This window comes from Schistocerca americana, chromosome X (assembly GCF_021461395.2).
Source record: "Schistocerca americana isolate TAMUIC-IGC-003095 chromosome X, iqSchAmer2.1, whole genome shotgun sequence".
In the NCBI taxonomy this organism is placed as follows: Eukaryota; Metazoa; Arthropoda; class Insecta; order Orthoptera; family Acrididae; genus Schistocerca; species Schistocerca americana.
The window spans coordinates 788,277,472-788,302,784 of record NC_060130.1 but is presented as its reverse complement, the minus strand read 5'-3'; the positions used below and the strand labels follow the sequence as shown (position 1 = coordinate 788,302,784).

The 25,313-nt window shown below is 36.7% G+C and overlaps 1 long non-coding RNA gene across 1 annotated transcript in view; it reads right to left on the bottom strand.

The window, feature by feature from the left end:
• Nucleotides 1-16,964: 16,964 nt before the first annotated feature.
• Nucleotides 16,965-25,313, bottom strand: part of LOC124556592 — a 40,530-nt gene continuing 32,181 nt past the window's right edge. Inside the window, exon 3 of the long non-coding RNA XR_006968626.1 lies at nucleotides 16,965-17,022. This is a non-coding gene — a long non-coding RNA (uncharacterized LOC124556592). The remainder of the gene's footprint in view (nucleotides 17,023-25,313) is intronic.

The following is a 25,313-nucleotide window of genomic DNA, read 5'->3' as shown; positions in this document are numbered from 1 at the left end:
CTCATTATATCATACAACTTAACAATCAATGCAACTCACAGTCGACACATGAGCTATACACAGTAAACAAGGTGACAACTGCCTGTTATGCACTGCCTTCTTAAGATGACTCCTCAGCTTACCCGAAAGTTGTGAGACGAAATTTTCAGAGTCAGTAATTCAAATGTGGGGGGTATCAATTTAGCACTTTGACAGAAGAAAAGGGTGTAAAGCACAATTAGGCTCATAGTCCATCATACTCCTCAATTGAAGACTTCATAACAAAAACGACCCTTGTCAAAAATCTTCATTTTTCAGGAGAGCGAAAAAATGTAAATAAAAACTGTATCTCTCTTCAGATGTTGCTTGCTGTTCAAGTAACGAAACAATTAAGAGGTCATTTCATTCTGCCCTCTCTTGGTAACTCATTCGTGACATGTAAGCATTATTACTTCATCATTGTCAAGGTTGCAAGTGCCAAAAACATAATACCATAGCTGTTTTGCATGAAATATTGCATTAGTTGTTAGCTGAGGTACAGGAATGTTTTGCATGTTACTGAAAGATACAACTTTCACTAACCCCTTTTGAGATTTCTGCATGAAGCGTCTTTTAGTACATAAAAGGCTTTCACTTTTCTGAAGTGAACTTCTTTTTTGAACTATCAATGTGGATTCGAGTAGCAGCAGGTATCTGCTTCTCTAAACCATCACAGATAGAAGAAGTGTCAGACTGAGGATACCCAAATGATATACTGAAGGTACTGAACACTTCTTAGTAGAATTTATGGGATACATTATTATGATGTTCGTCCAGAAAAACTTAGTGTGTTTTCTTCACAAGGTTTCAGGCAGGTACCTATTGGACAAATTCTTATGGAATGAGTAATGAGAAACCATTGGTTTAAATAAAGGTATGTAATTTTCAACAAGTACTCCAAGTAGCCCATGAACTGCACAAGGACTGTTCTAATGCCTACCTTTAATATCCTTTGCAGAACTGTTGTTTGTGAGCAGATGCCATTGGAAAGTGCATAGTCAACCTTCAGAGATTGTGTGAAAAGCCATGAATACCTCTCTACAAACAGATAACTCTGTTGTAGTAACATCACCAGTCTGTCAGACTTTATAATAAAAGGAAATTGTGTGTCGAAAAGGGGTATTGGACAGTGAACAAATGCCATCATCACAACTTGCACCCTCTTCACACACTACTTTGTGTGATCTTCTTTGTTTCGCATTATTAATAGTGATAAGACCAGCCAAATAGGAGTCTTGTGCATTTTTGACTACTTGCTATACAAGGTCTGAGAAAAGCTGTTGCTTTGTTCAGTTGTTGTTGTTTGAAAGCACTGCAGTCATTTGCATCTGCAACCAAAGGTCACATACCCAGCTACCCATAAAGAAAAGCAGATGGAAAAATTTACTGGTGGAAATAAAGAATGTAAACAGTGCTTACCTGCAATCTTCTCCAAAACATTATTTCACGATAACACTTTAACCAACACTTTCATGTGTTCCTTGCCTATCAGATTTTTCTTCTTCATTACCTTTTTGATTCTTTCTTGGTGTTTCTGATGTTTATGCTATTGAACACAGTCTTTGGAATTCTTTACTGACGCAGAACTGTCACTTGCCAAAGAGTAGAAATAATCCAACAATTTCTACGAAGGTGACAATGAACATTCAGGTTGCATTGTCACCTGCTTTCATACAAAAATAGCCCTTGTCAAATGACAAAGACTGTTTTTATCGTAAATTATTTTGTTTCGCTAAAGGCTGTTTTTGTAGAACCATCACATTTCTGAGCCGCAATAACTCAGTACAAGGGACATTTCTGCCGTGTCTCAGTTGAACAAATTGTGAGTCTTGGGGACGGCTACAAGATTGAGCTGAAATCGTGAAAATGAAAAAAACTGACAACAGTTGTTTTTGTTATGAAGTCTTAAATTGCAAATTTTTTAAAGTAGGCGGTTGAAATTACACATCAAGGGGTAAAAATAGATGATGGAGCATTGCCTCAGATTCACAGTGAATCCACCAGTCAGTAGGGGGTTCACTACACTTTATTGAGCACACTATATGGCACATAGTGCTACCAAGAGATGAGTGATTCTGTACTTCCTTCCTACAATCACTCTGTTCTCTAACTATCCCATCCTTAGTTTGTAAGAAAAAAAACAAACTGACACCTAATCAAAGTTATGACAAGGTCATATAATAGGAAAAACATGGTGAACTAACAAGCAGCAGTGGTGGTTTTTTTTTTTTTTTCAATATCAGACACTCCCAACTTTCTGAGAACATTCTTAGAATTATCTCAAATTAATTCACTCGAGATTTAATGTTAATTATAAGCTCAGACCCACAAAATTTCAGTCACCTGTTTTGCTTTAATGACTTCAAGATTCTGAACTTTGAAAATATAATTTTACTGCAGTATTTTTTGTGAATGAGACAAGTCTCGCTACTTAATTCAATCAGTAATTAAGATGTCAAATGATTCAGAATCATAAAATATGTATTTCAAGATGTATGCCATTCTAGTAATTAGGGGATTTCAGAAACCATGTAATAATGTTGCAGATACTTTTGTGGATTATTAACCTGAAACATATTTTACAAACCAAAGAATAGTAAAGTCTTAAGCTCCATGCCAAACAGTCAAATCTAACCTTACAGAAATTCAAAGCATTATGCAATTTCAGAATCCACATCATATTCTCTCACCTGTCTTTATACAGCTACCCCTACCCCAAAATCTGCAGTCCACCCCTAAACAGTACACTGGTAAGATCTCTATGTTGGATTGTATTAGACTAGTGCACAGACAACATGTATGTGTCAGTTCATGTTAAAAGTTTGGAGCCAACAAGCACAGAGAGAACATTAAAGTGTTGGCTTGGCTGAAAATCTGAATATTGTTAATCTGACCATCACAAGTTTGGGTCGCTTACAGTGAAATCCTGTGACACAAAATAATACAAGTGACTAATATGTCTGTAAAGATTACGAAATTTGTGGAATTTATGGTGGCATCAAATGAATCTCAGGTGAACTAGATGACATCCATTCTGAAAGTGTTAATGATCTGCAAACTATGTGTGCTGGATAGTGTTATGTATACTTGTAACCATACTGTAAATCTTTTCAAGTGGACTGATGAAATCATATTTCTGTCGTTCTATGTTCTGCTACTTTGAACTTTAACCAAGTCTGTGACACTGCTTAGTAGTCAGGTGAGTCTCCTTCCTTACAAGATCACACAGAATGAAATGTGCTCCCATTTACCTGTACATACTGAGAACTGCAGAACTGGAACTGGCCACCAACTACGAAACAGTGTAAATATTTTGGAATGAACAACCTTTAAAACTAATTTTGTGTGTAGTTCACAGCATTTGGATCTCTCTTACTTGACATCACTTCTCAATACAATATTTCTGTTCAACAAGATATAAGACACAAAGACCCTTAAAAACTGAATACAACAAAACAATAGGTGACTGGAATGACATCCCTGATATATTACAAACATTGAGAACAGAAATGAATGATTTCCTTGGTATAAATGAAACACTCCTTTCACATGTTATTCTAAAACTGAAATTAATGTAGAAAAAGTTCAAAGAAAGTTACATTATGGAAAATAAACAGGTAACTGCAAAACGGTGGTTAGTTCTCAAGGAACATAAGATACACACAAAAGAGTGGATGGATTTTTGTATGCTGATGAAACTTCGTGTGCAACAGATCATTCCAGGGAGTTTGGAAGGCACAAACAATAATTGCCTAAGCCATCAGGAAATGGTATGATTATTAGATAAAATGTGTTGAGACATAGAATTACTGTAAAATTAGAACACACACAGTACTCAGTTAGGGAATGTTGGTCATAATGTACCACAGATGGTACCATTTGAAGATGATCTTGATATACCAGAGAATGGTTTAGAGGCTTCCTAAAATGTTACATAATACATCTATGACGATAAAAAGGAAGGAAAGAAGATTATGATAAATTGTTCCATTGATGATGTCGTCAATGGAAATGACATACAAGCTCAGATTGTAGAATATAGGGAAGGAAATTGTTCCTGACATCCTCAAAGGAACCAGCCCATCGTTTTTCCTTTTAGGGAAATCACCTAAGACTGGATGGCCAGACAAGGATTTGAGCCACCATCCTACCAAATATGAGTCCAGTGCCTTGCCACTACATCATATTGCTTGATACCCCCCCGTGTGTAAACTATGTAGTATACAACTTTTAATTCCATATCAGTAATCCCATTTGTGAAATGGGGGAAAGACACCTTGTTTTTTCACAAAGTATGATACATCAAATGCATAAGTATTCACCTTCTTGATACACAGTTTATATAACAGTCATTATTCTTATAATCATTCAAAAAGAGATCTGATGCTTTTGATAATGAAATATTAAATGTGACTGTATCTCTTTGGAAGTAATTTTGGTCATATTGATACTGTACACATATCTTTGTAACAAGAAAGATCGACGTATTCAAAAATCTCTGAACTGTGGCTTCCTGTATCACTGTACTTGTTGATTTGTGTGCAGAACTGTAGAACAAGTTCTTGAGTACATACTCTATGGTCAAGTCTTGAGCCTGGGGCAGTGCACTGAAGATAGAATGAGATACAAGCAGCCATGACAAGCTGTACTGCATACTGATTTCTGTAATTTACTTCATGGGAAATGTTTTTGTTGATGTTATGTGGAAATTGACATTCATTAAACATCTAAAGTGAAAACAGAGTTTTGTACCATACAATAATTTCACAGTACTTATGTCAAAGACAGCAACCCATTCCTCTCTTCGGAAGCAAGGTAATCGATCTATACAACCCACCAAAGTAGAATTCTACAACAACACAAAATTTAAGTAACTTTTATTGTTTTTAACATCCACCTGCACATTTTCTATTATCACACAAATGGTCACATTGTTTTTAGGTGCCTGTCTTGCAAATATTTGTTTGTCATTAGGCAACTGAAGTCACTAGAGCAAGGGGGTGGGTTAAAGGCTCTGACACTGAATGGCTGCAAAATAACAATCTGAAACTTCCATCTGCTGCCACATCTTATGACAAACATCTGAGAACAACTCTACTGAAATGTGAACAGCCAAATTGAAGGTGATCAGAATTCCTTTTGGAGTGTGTTCTTGCACTCAGTTAAGAGACAAATCAAACTGCTGTATTTTTCTCTGGACATTGTGAACACATAGTAATCTAACTTATTTAGGCATTCATCAGAAACGTTCATAATCCAACTTACTTATGTATTCATCAAAAATGTGGTGGCGCAGGAGGAAAAAAACACTTTAAGCATTCTTGAAGTGTCTGGACTACCTCATCAGACTTATGCACTAACTCAAAAACACACATGTTAAAAGAGCTTATTGTTTGGACAGGCAACACAGGCAACTGAACACTTGCTGAGAAATGACCACAGTGGAAGCTAAATGATAGGTAACACTGAAAGCATTCAAAGATGATATTCCTTAAAATCAGCATTCTGTTATCCAAAACTTATTGCATATAATTTTTACACATCATAGTTTGAATTTTCATTTACTGTTGCACTAGACATTTTGTCATTCACTGCCAGAGAGCAGCATGTATGAATGTTCGCACAGTATTATATGTCCCATTTTACTACTCCTCAAAAGCTACATTTCTCTTGGTCAACACAACAGTTGAATGCAGCAGTGCTCCACAAGGACAAAGCTGGCATACTTTTGTGATGGAACAGGAATTTATCCAACAACACAGCAGTAACAGAATCCTGATTTGATGCCTGCTGTGGATTGCAGTCCCACGTAGATTTCAGCCAGTGAGCTATTGCTTTGTAAACTCAACATGGTTGTTATTCATAAGTAATGACCAAGGATGTTGCCAACATAAATTCAAGGATTACAGCTAAGTTTTCTCATCACAACACCTAAACAAGAAGTCCAACAACAGTGTTTTGCATTTGACATTTTTACTACAAAATAACAGATCAAAAGATAACTAAAATCTGCCAGTAAATAGCGTAGAGCTGCATTTTAATAATGTTCAGCTAATGCAGTTCTTCAAAACTGATAATTCTCAAATTAAAACAAAATTTGTAAAAGACATACAATCTCAAAATATTTCTGAACTTCATCCACTTCTAAACTAAAAGACATTAGAACACACTTCCACAATTCTGATTAAGTCTACATGCCGATTTCCAGTATGACAGAGGGACAAAATAAGTTCAAAGTGAATGTTCAATCAGCATGAAGTTGATAATATGCAAGGAAACATAACCTACATTGATATTATTTCTGTATTTTTCTAGTGTTGTTGTGTGGGTTTCAGTTCCACTAGAAATTAATTTATTATTAATTATCAACACCCTCAAGAAGTAAATGTATTGAGGAGTAAGAGTAAGAATTCCTCTTGTCTCAGCATGATGTGCAACTGTCTGTTTCACACAATATTCGCATTGGTCACTTCTGCTAAATAAATGTTTTACTGAGTAACTGCATTGCTCCAAAACACTACATTTATGTTCTGTCTAATATGGTTAAGTTTGGGACACTGATTAAATATGTGTCATCTGCCAACTCCTGTTTCCCATATAGTGAACTGTTCTTTTCGTATTCTCCAGTGAATCATCATATTATGGTACACAGCAGAATGTTTGGTTATTGTGTACTAAGTGCCAAATAACGTAGAAGTTTAGCAACTCACTAAGATATTTCCAAGTGCTATTGTACTGCTTAAATAATTGATCTTAAGCCTCAATTATTTGAAGGACAAAAATAAACTGAAATGTCAGTAATGGAAATTATCACAGATATTGAAGTGTACAACTATTACAAAATATCTGCAGTAAATTCTCAGTGAGATTTATTCTGAATAACAGCTTTGTGGCTCAGTAGGTTAATGCCAGAATACAGATGTCAGGCCCTGGCTACAATTCACAGTCAGCCCTAAGATGTTTTCTCTTACTTCTTTCAGCACTGCCAAGTATACATTAACATGAAAAATGCCAAGCTGCATCATGGTTCAGAATCCATGTTAAACTGTAGGTCCCAGCATGAGTGGCAGGATCAGCCCTTTCAAAGGTCTAGATCATACCATCTCCGATGCTACCATACCTAGTAAAATATGGTGATGCACAATGCTGCCATCAAAATTTTTCATTACTTATCCAATGACATAAAATGTCCGATTGACAATTTTAATAGTTAGCAGCCTTTTATCAATGATTAGACCCAAAGTGTTTAATAAAACAATACTTTGGAAATTATAGTAATCATAAAAACTATTGATTTTTTTCCAAGATTTGAGATAAATCATTGGAAAGAATAATTTTTCTTACAATAAATCAGTTTTATTACGATTTATTCACATTTTTGGTAAAGAACAGTGACACATGTAATAATAAAAAACACACTAATATGATACAGGTATTTCATAAATATATATGCATCTGTCTAAGTATTTGTTCCTTATATTTTGATGAATTGCTTACTTCTTTCAATAAACAAAGAATTTTACTGGCTGTGACAATTGTTGTGGAAACTTCTTTAAGACTTCTTCCAAGTGACACTGAGAGAACACTACTTTAGTATTGTATGGAAAGAAAATGAGAAATCAAAATAAAAAGGAGAAATATTTATGGCACCAAAAATAGGAGTATAAAAAAAAAGTATATGGGAAATATCAATTTTGTAAATAATTATAGCATCACATTATTTGTGAAACTCAGTAAGTTATGATTTAATATAAAGATTGTGAAAGATATGGAAACTGGTCTCTTCCCACGGTAAACAATATGAATACCTGGAACATAAGTAAATGAAATTCTCATTGAGTGTCACAGCACCTTACAACAATACCGAGATGCATGATTGTTGAGACAAACAAAATGCCATACAAAACTGAAGTTCATTCAGTAATGGAAAGAAACAATCAAAGATCTGTAAGAGCCATGTTTCATTGATGTGACAAGGGAGGGAGGGAGGGAGGGAGGGAGGGAGGGGAGAAGAGGTGAAGTTATATTGCACATGTTTCAAATCTAACAACAATGGATAACATTCATATTCAATACAATATCCAGAAGTTAAACAAAGCAATGAAAACCATGTGGTTTCAAATGACTGCTGAAAAAACTGAAGAGGAAACAATACTTAGAATACAAGAAAACTGTTGCAGAATGGGTATTATATAACATTAAGCTAAGACTGTCACAGAAAATATGTGAGGAGATTATTGTCCAAGGAAGGAGAATTCATATAATGTTCCATTTAAGTTCCATATGAATGCCACATTTTAAAAAGTTGATGAAATTTAGTTGTGTGCATCACAAAAAATGGAAGAGCTAAACAATTTGTTTTTAGTTGGCACATTAACACAGTCCACAGGGACTTTGGAAAGTCAGTTACACATGTCAACCAACGCAAAGACCACTGTGCACCAAAACTGGTGCACTGTCAGAAGAGAGCGAACATTCTGGGTCTCTTGCAGTATGGATAACAGATGAATCTTGGTGTAGTACAGCAACTATAAATGTATTCAAAATTTGAAGCACACTGGACAGTGCGATAATCACGAGCAAAATGTCTAAACTGCCCATAGATTCAGCACAAAATTCAGGCTGTATACAGACCAAATGCAATGTCAATGTCACACCCAGCCACAGTGAAATGAAACCAACTATTTAACCATGGCCACACAGATGGGATGACGCCGACTGTAGAGTCATTATCTTGCACCACGTGATTTCCATCTTTTTGGCAAGCGAAAAGAACATATTGAAGGAAAGAGATTTTCCAATGATGAAGACTTTCACACAGTGATTCTCGAATGTCTCCATGACCAAGGTGCAAAATCCTATTGTCGAGGAACTGAATGACTGGTAGAACATTCCAATTACTGTTTATGTAATTTTTATGACTATGTTGAAAAATATTGTCATGTATCTGTATCACTTTGAAGAATAACAGTCAATAACAGATATTTGGCCTGCCAAATATGTAACTTACTTTTTGGTGTCCCCTCCTATTTTCAGCACCATACATTTCCAACATGTTACTAACATTCAAATTATGATTTTTTTACAATTTTAAACATGGCTGTGAGCCAGAAATCATACAACGATATGATTTGTATAATATAGCCAACCGGTTGAAATAACATTTAATGTGATCTGGTGCCGACGCTGATTATGGGTGTCTTCATCAGACTCAAAACCATTAACATACAGGAAAACCAATAATCATGTAGTTCAAGATGACGTCTAGTGAAGTTATAAGTAGTAATTGAGTCAATAAAAGATACAGTTCTGCTGTGAAAAAAGGAATCTGTGGGAACTGTAATACTGAAATTGTGTAACTAAACAAAGACCTTACAAGTCTACAAAAAAATCATGTATGTCCTAAGGCATGACATTTTGCAACTAACAAATAAAAACTGTAAGCTGAAGAAATTCCATCATGTTACAAACGATAAAACACGGTAATTGCAGAATGATAATCTGGAGAGTTATGAGTAACTGAAGCAAAGTGTCCAACAGGTAACAAACTTAGCAAATGGAATTATGTTCACAGATATAAACAGGTACAATGTACTGACAACAAATAGTGGTGGTTACAATAAGGATGACAGACTTTGTAAATAGTGTGTGAATAGAAGAACAAACCAGTCCACAAAAGAATAATACAACTGAAATCAATATACGGCGCCTAACAGCAGTGAAGTTGTAGAATCAGATGGAAAAAAGAGAATCAGCGAAGTCAACAAACCATGTAAGCAATGTGAATTTAATGGCAACTTACTTGGAAATCAACAATGAAGTGCAATGTACTTTAGTTAGCTTATAGAAATGGAAGAAAGCTAGCTGATGGTGTACAAAGCTTGAACCATAACATCCAAGTTAGTAGTGTGGTGGAGCCAGGTGTGAGAATGAAAAACATCATAGTGGACACAGATTTAGATGCACAATGTTGCATGACCATGATTTTGTTGTTAGTATAACAGGTACAAATGAAGTGGCATGTAGTGAAGCCAATATTTGTATTGGAGGTCTGACTAAGTTTCTAGAACAAAACAAACACAAAAATACCATTGTTGCTACAGTTCCACATCTTCATGATTTAGCACACAAATTGTGTGTTAAGAAAGAAATAAGAAAAACAGTTGCAAGAACTAAGTTGTTATGATCAAGATATGAAAAATGTTTGATTCTGGATATTGATACATTAGATACAAGCATGCACACTAAACATGGATTACATTTGAACTATGAGAGTAAACTTTTTTTTTTGTGAAAAATTACAAAGATTGAGTACAGAAAAGATTGAACTGAGTAGTTTAATATGTGAAAATAGTTCAACAGCGAGTGAACTTTTTTAGTGCAAATCAGCCTTCAGTGTGCACACAAAAAAGTAAAACACCACAGACAGAACTAAAAACGATGAAAAATTTAAAATAATATTCCAGGATGTCCAGTACACCACAAAGTAAATAGAACAAGTTGATGAATTTCTAGGAGAGAGTAAACCTTACTTATATATTGCGAATCAACCTGGATGCAAGATGAAAGAGATTCATAGTTTTAACTTCAATAATTACAAATCTGTGAGTAAGATGTACAAGGGTGGTGGTGCAGGCACGATGCTAGAAATAACAACCAGTGTGAAAACACTGATCATCTTCGTGAACTCACTGTGGAGATGTCCTTTCAATCACCAGCAATAAAAATAAAGACAGGCAAAATCAACTTCATAATCATAAGCCTATATAGATCACCAAATAGTGGTGTAGATGACTTACAACTATTAACAAACAAAAAGCAGATTATAATAATAGGAGATGTCAACATAGACTCTTTAAACTATAATGTAAATTATCTTCGGTATTCTGACTTGTTACATTGCTACAGCCATATCCATATAAATTTGTTACCAATGATAATAACACCTGACCCACAATCTGGTACTAACTGTGTTGTAACTTGAGGAGGACATTGCATGCAGAGACTGGTACAAGATAAACAAATCAGCTGATATTAATGAAAAGTACAGCCAGTTCTATGAAATTTTTAACCACAGTTTTAATTAGACATGTCTAGTAATAAACTAGTGAAATCAAAGTACACAAAGAATCTTAAAATTGAGCCAGAAATCCACAAATAAAAGGAAAATACAAAAGACCTATATGTGCTGTTCATAGATACGAAATACCAGTACTTCCTAAGGTACATAAACACCAGAAAAACATACAAGAAATCCCTGGAGATTCTAGAAGCACAATATTATGCTGAACAGATAAGTGACTCCAGTAATGTTAATGAAACAGCTTAGAATATAGTAAGCAAAGAATGTGAAAATAAAGAGAATCCAAGATGCAGTAATATAGCACTAGAAGGAAATTGGTGAGTGAGCAAAAGACAGTGTGCGAGGCCTTCATAAAACATTTTGATAAGAGAAGTAAAGAAGAAACTGAACCACACTACAAATAAACTCAGTAAAAATGAGTAGTTCAAATAACTAGGAGCATGGGTTTCAAAAAGGAAGATCCGCAAAGACCACAGTAGCAACTTTCATTCACGAACTGTTAAACAGACTGAACAAAGGAAACAAAGTCATTGTGACTTTCCTTGATTTGTCTAAGGCTTTCAATTCTATGAATGATGCAGTACAATTATCCAAATTAGAAACTTATGGCCTAAGAGGAGTAGCACTAAAGTACTTCAGTCTGTGTCACCAAGATACAAGACCATGTACTAAACTGTCGCAACAATGTAAGTAAAAATCTTAACAGTAAAATCAGCATACAAAACTCTTAACTGCGGAATTCCCCAATGAAGTATTCTTGGACGATTTTTGTTTATTGTATATATTAATGACATAACAAGCTGAAAACCTCAAAACTAGTGAATTATGATGATAACACAGTATTTATTAGCTGGGGTCATACTGAGCAGCTAGCATCATAAAGCAATAAAGAGAACTCTGTACTGATCATGGAATATCCAACAATAAGCAAACTTACATCGAATAAGGACAAGACCGTTGTAATGAAGTTCTAGTTAAATTATAACCAATTTCATACTGAATCACTTTCTTCTGTTGAAACATCTGTTAAATATAAGTTTTTCGGCGTTGTGATTGACAAACATCTTACATGGACTTACACAAGTGTACTGTGATTAATTCACTTGCATTTGCAATATGGGATTGAAATTTGGGGAGGAGCCCCCAAAGTGTACATGGGCAGGAAATTCAGGCTTCGAAATAGATCAGTTATGATAATTCCCAATATAAGTAAATGTGAATTATGTAGACACTACTTTAAAAATTATAATTTACTGACTGTTCATTCACTGTATGTTCTTAAGATAATTATGTTTGTAAAAGAGAATGATTAACTGAATGTAATGGATAGAGACATCCACAATTGGATAGTGTTATGCATCAATTGACCAAGTATGATTTTTTATTTTTTCAGATTTTTGCATCCAGTCGTGTGTTAAGGTGTAAACTATCCACAAAAAAATTGTTTGACATCAGTGTGGTCGATTTTTTGACAGGAAGTTAATCTGAACCAAGTACCGAACACTTCACCTCAACTATTAAATTTTGCATCAGTTGGCCAACTGCACAATCCTATGGTTTTATTTTGCATCCAATGGTTATACGGCAAATGAGCACTGCTTGGTCACATGATGCACTGATGTTTTGCCCGCAGTAAATGTATCAAAATAAGAAATTTCTGTTGTTTGCTGAGGCACGTCGTCTTCCTCGTCCTCATCATCGTCGTCCTCCTCCTCCTCCTCCTCATCACCATTTCAGCCTTTTCCCACGTCATGTGGGCTCGGAGTTGCTTTGCTGCATCCTACTCTTCCATAAATGCCTACCCAGTGCTTCTCCTCTGAGCCATCCTTTCTCCCGTAGGTCCCCTGTTACCTTGTTTTTCCATCTCAGTTTCAGTCTTCCTCTTTTCCTTGATCCTTCGATTCCCAGGTCTTCTCCCTAAATAGTACTCCCCTCTTCTCTGCACATGTCCATACCATCTTAGCCTACTTTCTTGGATCTTCTTCCCTATGGGCCCCACTTTCACTGTTTCCTTGACGTACTCATTTTTATCTATCCTTTCGCATCACCCCACTTATCCACCTTAACATTCTCATTTCTGCCAGTTCCGTCTTTTTCTCTCGGGCTTTTGTAATTGGTCAAGTTTCTGCACTATACAGCATCACAGGCCTCACCACAGACTTGTAAAGCTTTCCTTTCATTCTGCAGCTAACCTTCTTATCATAGTACTCCACTCAGTTTCCTCCAGTTCATCCATCCACTATTTATCCTGTGCTGTATTTCAGCCTCCTGTCTACATTTTAAATTTCTAGAACCTTTGTGAAAGTCAAAGCCTTTATTATAATTTCATTTCTAAAAAAATTGCAAGGATTTTATTTAAGTTAAATGTATGCAATCATTTTGTAGGGTTGTAATAGGTATCAAGTACCGATATATTCAAATAAGGCATACAAATATTCAGAATCAATATTAGTAACTATGTTCATGTGTCAGTAAAATACATACATCTTCAAATTCACTATAATGTATTATTTGTTGTCATAATGTTTTAATTTATAGAAATTCTTTTTAATTGCATTAGAAACAATACAGTATTTTCTGACACTGTTAGCATAGCAGAAGTATGTTTTGCACATCATGATCCACTACTCCTTTTCACAGCTAGATAATTATTATGTGACTACAAATAAAAAGCCAAGCATAACATGGGTTAGAGGTCAGAGAGGGGAATGTATTAGGATATTCACAGACTGTCTTAGAAACACAGACTGTCCACTTGAAACTGTCACAGAATTCTTTATGTCATTTACAATGTTGTTATCTTTTTCTGCACAACATATACAAACTGGCTTCTTATATACTTCACGGCACTCTCCTCAAATTTCTGAACTCATTTTGTGGGAAGCATCCCACAACTGTCTTCTGCTCTGATGTGTCGAACTCTTCAACAACCCCTGGTCACCATCATGACTTAAGCTGAGGGATGCTATATTCTTCTGAACACTATGACATAGTTCTTTGCTGTTATGATGAGAGGATTTCTGCAAACATCTTTTTCTGCTTCAAGAGAATGTTCACAAAAAGAAGGTACATTTAAAATGATGGTATGCGCTGCACATGCCAGTCACCGTTCTCGAATGTTCTTACTTCATAAATTACATTCGTCTCCTTACGTCCACCATATCTTATTACTCGAACAGTGCATATCAAAGCTTGGACATGGATGATGTTTGGGTCCCGATATAGGCGGTAGTCAGGCCCTGCAAAGCCTGGACCAGAATGCTGCCCTTCAAAGAGCCATGCATAACCATTACTCCGAGCACCAGTATTCTTGTTGGCATCTCCAACGTTTTCTTCATTTCTGTTGTCACCCTCCTTGGTGGCACCAGCATCTTCATTACTGTGGTCTTGAGTAGATTCAGCAGTGTTGTCCCCAACACCATCTTCATTTCTGTTGCCACCATAACCCATGTCACCATCAATGTCCTGATTTCCATTGCATGCAGTATTGTTGACTCCACAAGTGTCATCCCTACAGTCAACAACAGGACCAATGCTGGCTGCATTACTAGCAGCATCCTCAGCAACGACATTCCCAGTGCTGTCGTTGTAATGTTCATACTGTGCCTCTAATCCCAGATCTACCTCATGTGATACACTTCCTGTGTGGTTACTTACATCTGAGACCACATCAACGTTACACTCAACTTCAACCATATTTTCATCCCTATCTGTCTCATCCCCTTCAGGACCAAATCCAGCAGCGTCAGATTCTGTCCCATTTTGTGAGTACTGTTTTTCAGACAACTCTGATTCACTGTCACTTTCTGAGGTTTCAACTTCTTCCTTTATTTCAATCTCTTCCATAGAGAGAGAGACAGAGTCAAAAGTATTCTGTTCACCATCTTGTTCTCGTTCTGCACTCCCACACATTAAATTACTCTTGGAGCTGGCACACCCTGTTCTATCATCCACTCCATCATTTACATTATTCTGATCAGAAACTACAGTATCCACTTCATGTAGGTCCAGGATTTCTTTTGGGCCTCCAGTGGGCGAAGAACTAGTACTAGTAAATGTCCCAGCAGCTGACATCATGATTATGGGCTCAACTGATGACGACGTTGCACCATATTCTGGTGCTGACTTTGAGACACTGTCTTCTGTTATACATGTTATCGTGCTGGTACTCTCTTTTGTGTTTGCTTCCAGTTGGGCTGTTTCTCTGATACTTGCTTCAATATGTGCATTATCAGTGCTACCTACTGGTGATGGTGTGACGTTTGTCTCTTCAGTGAGAGAAGTGCTGTGTGATGTGCTTATGCAGGTCTCAGCAGTCGACAATACGTTTCTGGATTTCGTTGTTAATGTTGTGGCATCACACTGTGGTGCAGACTCAGATATACTACCTCCTTCTACACTGGCTTCTGTATTGGTCTTCTCTTTGATGCTTGCTTCTAGATGGAATCTACCCATTAAATTCCCATTTGATTGCATGCCTGCTGCTGCTGGCTGTACTGCATCACCATTGGATAGTGAAATCACATTTAATTCTGCAGACAGTCTACTTTTTAATGCATTCATAATATGAATGCTACATAGTAAACATCCGATAGGTGAATGGCATGTGCAGCTGGACACCGAGTGAGAAACGCTAGCTACCATATGCTCAAAACTTTGGTCACTTAATGTATCACCAACTCTATTAGCGCATTTCTGCAGATGTGCTGCCACATCCTGAAGTACATGCACAAACTCATCAACAGTTTTTCGAAAAGTGTCACCCAACTGTAACTGAGGAGGCGCTGATGCTGACCGTCGACGCGAGTATGGGTGCATTTCTAAATGCGTAAGTGCATGTGCAGGTTGTGAAGCTGCATTGTCTCTCATCTGCAAAGGTGCTGTGGCTACAGAACATGAAGTTGGTGTGAATGACCTCCTACTACCGTGGCTGTTAATAATCTCTCTGTTTCTGGATGACTGGCCATCTTTAAATACTTCACTCATCATCTTGAGAGTTGTGATAGTTTCAGAGCTTGTACTGCTGTGTTCTGTAGTTAGTGGTCTGCCTCCATACTGATAATCAGCATCTTTTACTTCGCTGTGAGAAGCACCCACAACAGCTTTTCTTTTTTGGGTACTACTGGCTGCTCTATTTACATCACTATTTCTGATGCTCTTCTCCATATGTTTGTTATGTTTTGCCTTCAAGCCATCACATGGAACTCTTATTTCATTTCCACTGTTGTTATCTTTTCCTACACAACATATACAAACTGACTTCTTATATATTTTACGGCGTTCTCGACGAAATTCTGAACTCATTTTGTGGGAAGCATCCCACAACTGTCTTCTGCTCTGATGGGTCGAACTCTCCAACAACCCCTGGTCATCATCATGACTCAAGCTGAGGGATGCTACATTCTTCTGATCACTATTATGTAGTTCTTTGCCATCATGATGAGTGGATTTCTGCAAACATCTTTGTCTGCTTCTTGTTGTCGAGTTCTCTTGATTTTTTGTGCTGCAACCATTTGAACTCTTAGTAGTTATTTTGACATCTCTGATGCATTTCTTTTTATTGCGATTTGAAACTTTAGCCTGCATATGCTTCTCCATATCAAATGGCTCTAGCACCACTGACACTGTTTTATTTAGAACATTTGTAAGCTGGTCCTGCTTACTGGAATGTTCCAATTCTTCGTGGTAGTTAGTCGCTGCCTTCTTACTGCTACATGTAACATCAGAATGCCTTCTTTTCCTGCTGTTTTTGGTGAATTCTATTAAACTTCTATTAGAATTTGTATTATCATGCTGTGCACTTTGACTGATGTCTGATGCACATCCTCTTGATTCATTCGTCCTCTTGAGTGAACAGCTTTCTCCTCTGCCTCTGCTACTAGATCTGGTTTTCATGCTGGCTATTCACTCTCAGGCAGACTCTGTAAAGACAAATTAAATATCAGATTACCATGTGAGCCAGAAGCACTATTAACAAACAAATCTTAAAACAACTGCAACAGATTTCAGTTTAAAAAGAAAAAAAATAATAATAAACCCTCGTGGAATATGCACAAAATGCCAGGAATTTTTACAATCAAAAAGATGTCATATTCATCACAACCAACCAAGTTTAACAGAACCATGAAATTGTCAAACTAATAAATAGTGATTCAGAAAAACTCTGCAAACCCAACCCCCCCCCCCCCCCCCCCCCCCGTGCCTTTTCACTTTTCAGTGTACTTGTAATACTTCTGTACTCAGATCAGTAAAAACATGGAGTGATACTTCACATATGTACTTACACAGGGTGTCCCAAGAGAAATGGTCAATAGTCAGGGAAACGAAAGGAACAATTGTCTGAAGCAAAAAGTTGCATATGTATATATGCCCTATTCCAAATGGTTTCATAGATAGCACACATTTAATGTGTACTGTTATTTATTTTGTATATTATTCAATACATTGTCAAGGTTAAACATGCACATGCACAACAGTTAGTAATAAAAACAATATTTGATTTAAAAGTATCAACTGAAAAATAACATTTTTAACACATTCACCTCTAAGCATTACCACACATGTCTGTTTACAGCTGTTGTACAATTCACAAAAAATACTTGGATACTCCACCAACTTCAATGAATTTGCGCATTTTTAGGAAAATAGAGTATTTTGTTTGTCTGAGTGCCTCTACACGTTTTGCAATGAGAGCATCAATGTCCATGATTAAGACCAAGCAGTTCATCTTCCATATTCATCATTTGTTTGTTCTCCTCCAACTTCATCCAAGCCCGTAAACAAAAATCTAATGCTGCAACGTCTGGTGACCTTGGTGGCCAGTTAATTCTTCTACCTCTACCAGTTCCGTGATTCAGGTAAGTGTGGTTGGGATGTTCCCTAACATGTCAGGTAAAATGTGGAGGGGCCCCATCATGCTGGAAGTACACTGCAGTCCATGTGGCTTAAGGAACAAAGGAATCAAATTTCCAAAAAATGCAAGTAATTCTGTCCCATAATTCACTCTTCTAAAATGACTGGACCTATCAACAGATTACCAGCCATGCCACATCAAGCACTGATCAAAAAATAAAGTTGGATATTGGTTTCCACAGTAGCATATGGATTTTCCTGTGAACATCGATGATTATTATGCATGTTGTTGATTCCATAGCACATAAATGTGGCTTCACCAGTGAACAGTATTAATGGTCAGTTGATATTTAACCAGTAACTAAATTCAAGTAGTGTGGCACTGAACGAATGTGAAGAATGTGGACATAAGTTTCCCACATCTAATTTCACCAAATGTGTGTTTGTGGGTCACAGATACGTGCAAAAAGCTGCCATGTGCTGGCAGTAGGACTACACTGAACCATTTCAACAATGTGTTGCCGTTCCTGCACAGGTCAGAAGAATGCACATGGTCAGAAGAATAATTATTGGAAGAATACCTGTTTCACAATATGCTGAAAACTGTCTACAATCAGTAATGTGACTGGTTAGAAAGTGCTGCCTGTAGTCTTCAACAGTAGCAGGAGCACTACCAATGCAAATGTCATAAATGTACACCGTATCTGCATATTATTCTTGTAGCCAAGTCAGTGAAGCAAAATTTGGCAAAAAAATTGTGCTGTCACCATTTTTTGTACAGTAGTAGGAGGAAGTGACATGAACAACGTCCCAAAAATTGTGACCAGTGTGGTGTGAGTGTGGGGATGAAGGGGCGTTTAAAGGTCACGTTTTCATGGTTCTCTTGAACATCTCAAAAATTGCAATTTCTAGCAAAAATGTTTCCCAGTATGAATTTAAACTACATTAAATTTCCTACATGAAAGGTCTTCATTTTTTCTCTAGGACTGATAATTACCACATTACAGGGGATGGAAAAATAGCAATTATTAAAAACAGTGTCTTAACTACATACAATTGTATTAAGGGATAATCTGAGATACGAGGGTGTGATGAGTTGAAGGGCTGTGCAGAGAGGGAGGGGGGAGGGGAGAGAGGGAGTATGGGGGCTGGAGGGTGAATGCATGATGGATGAGGCAGGTCACCAGATCGTGGTCATGCACTTCCCTCCTTTCAAGGTCTGCCAACTGAACAGCGAGTGGACGAGTCCCAACTCTCTATCTCTCTATCCCACTATGTCACTACATGGAATACAGATATGACTCTCTAATAATAGTAACACAAGAAATATATATGGGCAGACTGTATGTAAATCTCTGCATACTGTTCTACACTGCTACAGGGAAATTTATTCTTATTCACCCTCTATGACACTGTAGCATTCTGCAGGCAAAGGCAACAACTCCATGGCTTGCTTTTCAGTTTACAGACAGACTATACCTCCCCCAGCATTTCCACTATGTGATCAAAAGTATCCTGACACCTGGCTGAAAATGACTTACAAGTTCATGGCACCCTTCATCAGTAATGCTGGAATTCAATATGGTGTTGACCCATCCTTAGCCTTGATGACAGCTTCCACTCCTGCAGGCATGTGTTCTATCAGGTGCTAGAAGGTTTCTTGGGGAATGGCAGCCCATTCTTCACAGAGTGCTGCACTAGGGAGAGGTATCGATGTCAGTTGGTGAGGCCCGGCACGAAGTCAGCATTCCAAAACATTGCAAAGGTGTTCTATAGGATTCAGGTCAAGACTCTGTGCAGTCTAGTCCATTACAGGGATGTTATTCTCATGTAACCACTTTGCCACAGGCCGTGCATTATGATCAGGTGCTCAATCCTGTTGAAACATGCAATCACCTTAACAGAATTGCAAGAAGGTGCTTAAAACATCATTGGAGGCATGTGCTGTGATAGTGCCATGCAAAACAACAATGGGTGCAAGCCACCCTCCATGAAAAACATGACCACACCATAACACCACTGCCTCCGAATTTTATTGTTGGCACTACACACGCTGGCAGATTACGTTCGCTGGGCATTCACCATACCCACACCCTGCCATCGGATCGCTATAGTGTGTACCATGATTTGTCACTCCACACAATGTTTTTCCACTGTTCAATCATCCAATGTTTATGCTCCTTACACCAAGCGAGGCATTGTTTGGCATTTACTGCCATGATGTGTGGCTTATGAGCAGTCATTCGATCATGAAATCCAAGTTTTCTTACCTCCTGCCTAACTGTCACAGTACTTCCAGTGGATTCTCGTGCAGTTTGTGTGATGGTCTGAATATATGTCTGCCTATTACACATTACAACACTCTTCAACTGTCAGCGGTCTCTGTCAGTCAACAGACAAGATCGGCCTGTACGCTTTTGTGCTGTACATGTCTCTTCATATTTCCACTTCACTATCACATCAGAAACAGTGGACCTAGGGATGTTTAGGAGTGTGGAAATCTCTTGTACAGACATATGCCAAGTGACACCCAATCAACTGACCACGTTTGAAGTCCGTGAGATCCGCGGAGTGTCCCATTCTGCTCTCTCACAATGTCTAATGACTACTGAGGTCACTGATATGGAGTACCTGGCAGCACAATGCACCTAATATGAAAAATATATGTTTTTGGGTTGTCCGGGTACTTTCGATCATGTAGTGCATATGAGCAGGCAAAATAACTTCACTGGGCCCATGTTTATTTAGTTATTTTCAGTTTTATTACACGAGTATTTATTTGCAATTGTTAAGTGAGCTATTATGTCAAAAAGGTCCACAGCTAGAGCTATCAACTGTGTACACATCAAAGAACCTATCCTAGCTGTAGCATGCTGGCAATATGTGTTTGACAATGTTGATATTGTTTCTGCTATCAATGATGAAGACTTTTCAGAGCATGAGGAGTATCAAATGCACCCCCTCAGCCTCAGCTCTTCCAGCATCTGATGAGGCCCAGAGGCTCAAACTGCCTCCTTCTGCAACAGAAGTATGTCACCTGAATGTTATGGAACTTCAGAGATTTCAACACAAGTCAAGCAATGCATTATTGCACATTACTGTCCTAAATTCGAATGTAAGTCCTTTTCCATCAGAGATATGGACACCCACCCTGCAAGATATGGTAAGTGGCTCCAGTCACTGCAGCCCACTCTATTACAAGTGCTAGCTATACCAGTAACACAAAGTTGAGGGAAGTGCAGTAACTTTCTGGTCAATCATTAATTCACCAGCAAGTGACTACAACATAGTTACACAACTTTAGAATATGTTGCCAACAACAAGCAGTAGCAAGATACCACATTTACCAACCCAGTCTGTTTCCCACTAGCACCACATATGCCAATGACAACATCATACTTACAAATGAAGCATTTCTCAGCCACTGTTTATAGGAATCCATTTTACATAAAAGCTCACTTAACAACTGCAATGAAGTACTCACTGAATGAACTGAAAATACCTCCACTATATAAACACAACATCAGTGAAGTTATTTTGTCTACTTACATAAGGGAACCACAGATGAAACACTGGGGAGGTACAGTCAGACTGTAAACTGAAAAGCAAGCAGTGCTGGTGGTGAAGGAAGTCACTTTTCTCAGAAGAATCCAGCTTCTCGTAGCCATATTACACAACTTCATACAAACTCAGTAAGGTGTGATAATGGCATCTTTGTTGCTGTAAAGGCTTTCTTGACTAACATCAGCTCACCATGTCTAATCTAAAGGCTAATTAACACTCATGAATGATACAGAGTGCATTTAAAGAAAACCTGATTTGCATCCCCATAGTGTCACTACTAGCGCCACTCTTATGCGACTGGCACAAAATTGCAAACAGACGTCACCGATCAAAAGTAGAAACATGCCTAACAACTTTTGTTTATTTCACACAACCCCTTGCTGGTGTTGCATTTTTTTCTGTCAGTGTATTTATTATATGCTGATTTTAACATTAACCTGAAACTGAAAAAAAAAAAAAATAAAAACATGTACCTTAAAACGAAGAAAAAGGAATAACCTGATAACTGAAAATAGAGAAATAAGAAAACTTTTAAGCAGTTTTATCTGAAAACAACTTTATTCAGACCATACTAGAAAAACAGAGGTGTCATCTTCCCTGTTTCACATATACTGAAAATTGTGTTACTAAAAGCTATACATGTAAACTTAGGTCTTTCAGATCATGACACACTACTGACACTAATAAATTCTTCTATATTGCAAGTAGTAAAAAAAAAAAAAAAAAAGTGGGAATATGAAAGGCACTTCAACAAAGAAAAGATGAATATTCTTGTACAAATGTTAGCAAAGGAAACATGGGGAAATATAGTTTCAAAACCAACAACCAATAACTCATTCTATGCATTTTTCTCGTACTTTTTGTGTCACAGTTGTGATGCATTTTCCACAAAAGGAAGAAAAACCCTTACAAAAATCAATGTTGAACAAAGGAAAAATATGAAGTGGATATCATTTACTATCACAGTATCTAGTGAAACTAAACATCTCAATCACCTCAAAAAAGACAACTTCACAGAATATGATAAGACATACAAGAAAATTCATGGGAAAGTGATTAAAGAAAAGACAATGCACAGTGATGGAGTAGTTCATGACCTGGACCTCACAATACAAAATAAACAAATTCAGAGCGTAACTGTAACCTAATTTTTAAGTGTGCATGCTGACAAAAATTTAGACTGTTCATGGCATTGCACCAATGCAGTCATCCTGTAAGCTTCCATTCTAAGAACAGAAACATGGGTGTTTATAGTGATATATGTGGTGCAACAGTGATAAAATGTTTTCAAATTTTCACAGAATCTCAACTGTAGATTCATCCCTTCTGTATCCAGTGGCTCAGTACAAAAAAATTGTTATGTTTTTGTGATAACAAACAGTGCATCCCTATATCCCAGATGTTACAAACCAAGATTTAGGTACTGAACAGTTAGTTACTGCAACACAATTAAACAATATATAGTGCTTACAAGATGCACTGAAAAGATTAAAAACAAATACAAACAATAATAACAGAAGTATGTGTGCCAAACAGCAAAATGAAAATACACACGCAGGCAATATATCGGTAACAGTTGTGACAAAAAATAATTACAATGTATTAGTTGCAGAAGAAGCTGACAGCCAACAAATAAATTCTGTAAATTATAATCTAACTTCAGCTGCACTATAAACACCTCTGTGCAGAAAGTCAAGAGAATGTATTCAAGCAATAAACAAAGGAATATAAAAAATGAGTTGTGATGCTCGGTGACATCCACACCATGAGAAATCTGAAAAAATAAATGAGTATAATACATCACATATGGCTATAGGAATGATGAAATTGAGTGCACCTTTGACTGAAATAACAAAAAACACCAAACTCACTCAGAGAATTATCTAAGAATGATACTTTCATAATCATGGGTGCAAGTAATGATGAATACTGAAAGGAGGGTAGGCATACTACACATTGCTTTCCTACACTACTTGATCTTAAAGTGCCCAACATCACTAGTACTAGCATGCCTCACAGATAGGACCTGCAGGATGACTCGGTCATAAATTTGGAGCTTTTTTTTAAAAAAAAAAAAAAAAAAAAAAAGAGAGAGAGAAAGAAAGAGCAAGGTCTATCCTAATGTAAAATTCTTTGAACTTTCCATTTCAATAGAATTGTTTATGAAACACAGACATCACAACAACACTGGGAAGTCATACATTGGCAAAATACTAACAAAATTAATACACATAGATGACCTCATTGAAATAAAAACAACCAGTTTCGACAAAAGCCACATTGCGATCGGGCTGAGCAAACCTGAAACACCAAACTCAGAAATTGTTTGTGTTGAAAGTTGTGCAACTACCAAAAACACAGAAGTATAACAGAAGAGACATTTTTAGGTGACAAAACAAAAATGATAGATACAGATACAGAAAAAAAAAAAGATCCACAGTGAGGAAAAAAATTAACCAGAAACATCTGAAGGAAGCTTCTTTTATATGCTTAGGTGAACACTGATAAAGGACTGTATTGTTGCCAGTTTACACAATCCTCCTCATTCTGTACAATATCCTTTGAGCATGGTGAGATACGCATTTTTGTTAGAAGTAACACGAGACACTGCTGTTTAAAATCATGGGAAAGGAAAACAAAACTTCAAAATTTATACTAAATTTATACTTCACTAAAAACAATTACAATTTGCCTGTACAGAAGCCCAAATGTGATCTTAGCTTATATTCTTATAGAAACTAAGACAGTGCATTCAATAAGCTTAAAGATAATAAGAAAAATCTAATGGTGTGTGATGATTAATTGAACTTCCAGGAAAACTCAAACAAAAAAATTATAAATGCAGAAAATAATTCCAGGCTAGAACAATAAATACAAGGTTTTGTGCCCATAATGGACGGTGTAATGTTTTCTATACCACAAACCACAATGCAAACAGAATTAATGACAGAAGAATGAATGCTAAGTGAAAAAATATAGATACCTTCAGACAACTGTTAGGTGAGGAAACATGGAATGCAGTATATCAGCATGGCAGAACATGTCAAAAGTCTGACAAATCTGTGGAAATATGTAGTAACTACTATAAAACTGCATTCCCACTGAATGAACACAGGCTATGGTCTAATAATAAAAACAGGTCTAGCTGCAATTAATCTTTCACAGGAAAAAAGAAAATCTATATTGTATTAAGGACACTGTGGGTGTGTGATGAATTTCATGCTTACTGCAGAAAATACAAGTAATATTTTAATAGTTGTTACAGAAGCAAAAATGAAGGAAAATGACCTTTACATGCCACAAGACAAAAGCTACATCAGAAGTTGTGAAACAGTAGACAGGTAATGTCACTAACAGAAATGCCAATATCAAGCTATGTCAAGATGAAGAGAAAATAACTGACACAAGGAATATAGCAAAAATCGTCAACAACTATTAATAAACATATGTAGGCAACTAATCAGTAAGATTAACCCAAGTAACCAAAATGCAACAGCAACATCAGTCAAGATCAACAACACTGCTACCTCATTACATCTGTACCAAATGAATAAAGAAGAAATTTTTACTGTAATAAAAACTTTAAAAACGAAATTAATAATCATTTAGAGTTGATAGTATACCTGATAAAATAATAAAGAGATGTAGTGGAATCACTGTAAAACCATTGACACATTTATGCAATAGTTTACTGACATCAAGGTCTTCTCTTCCTATCAAAAAAATGCAAAACTGAAACTAATATTTAAAAAAAGGAAAAACAGAGGAAGTTGTCAATTACAGGGCAATTGCCCTA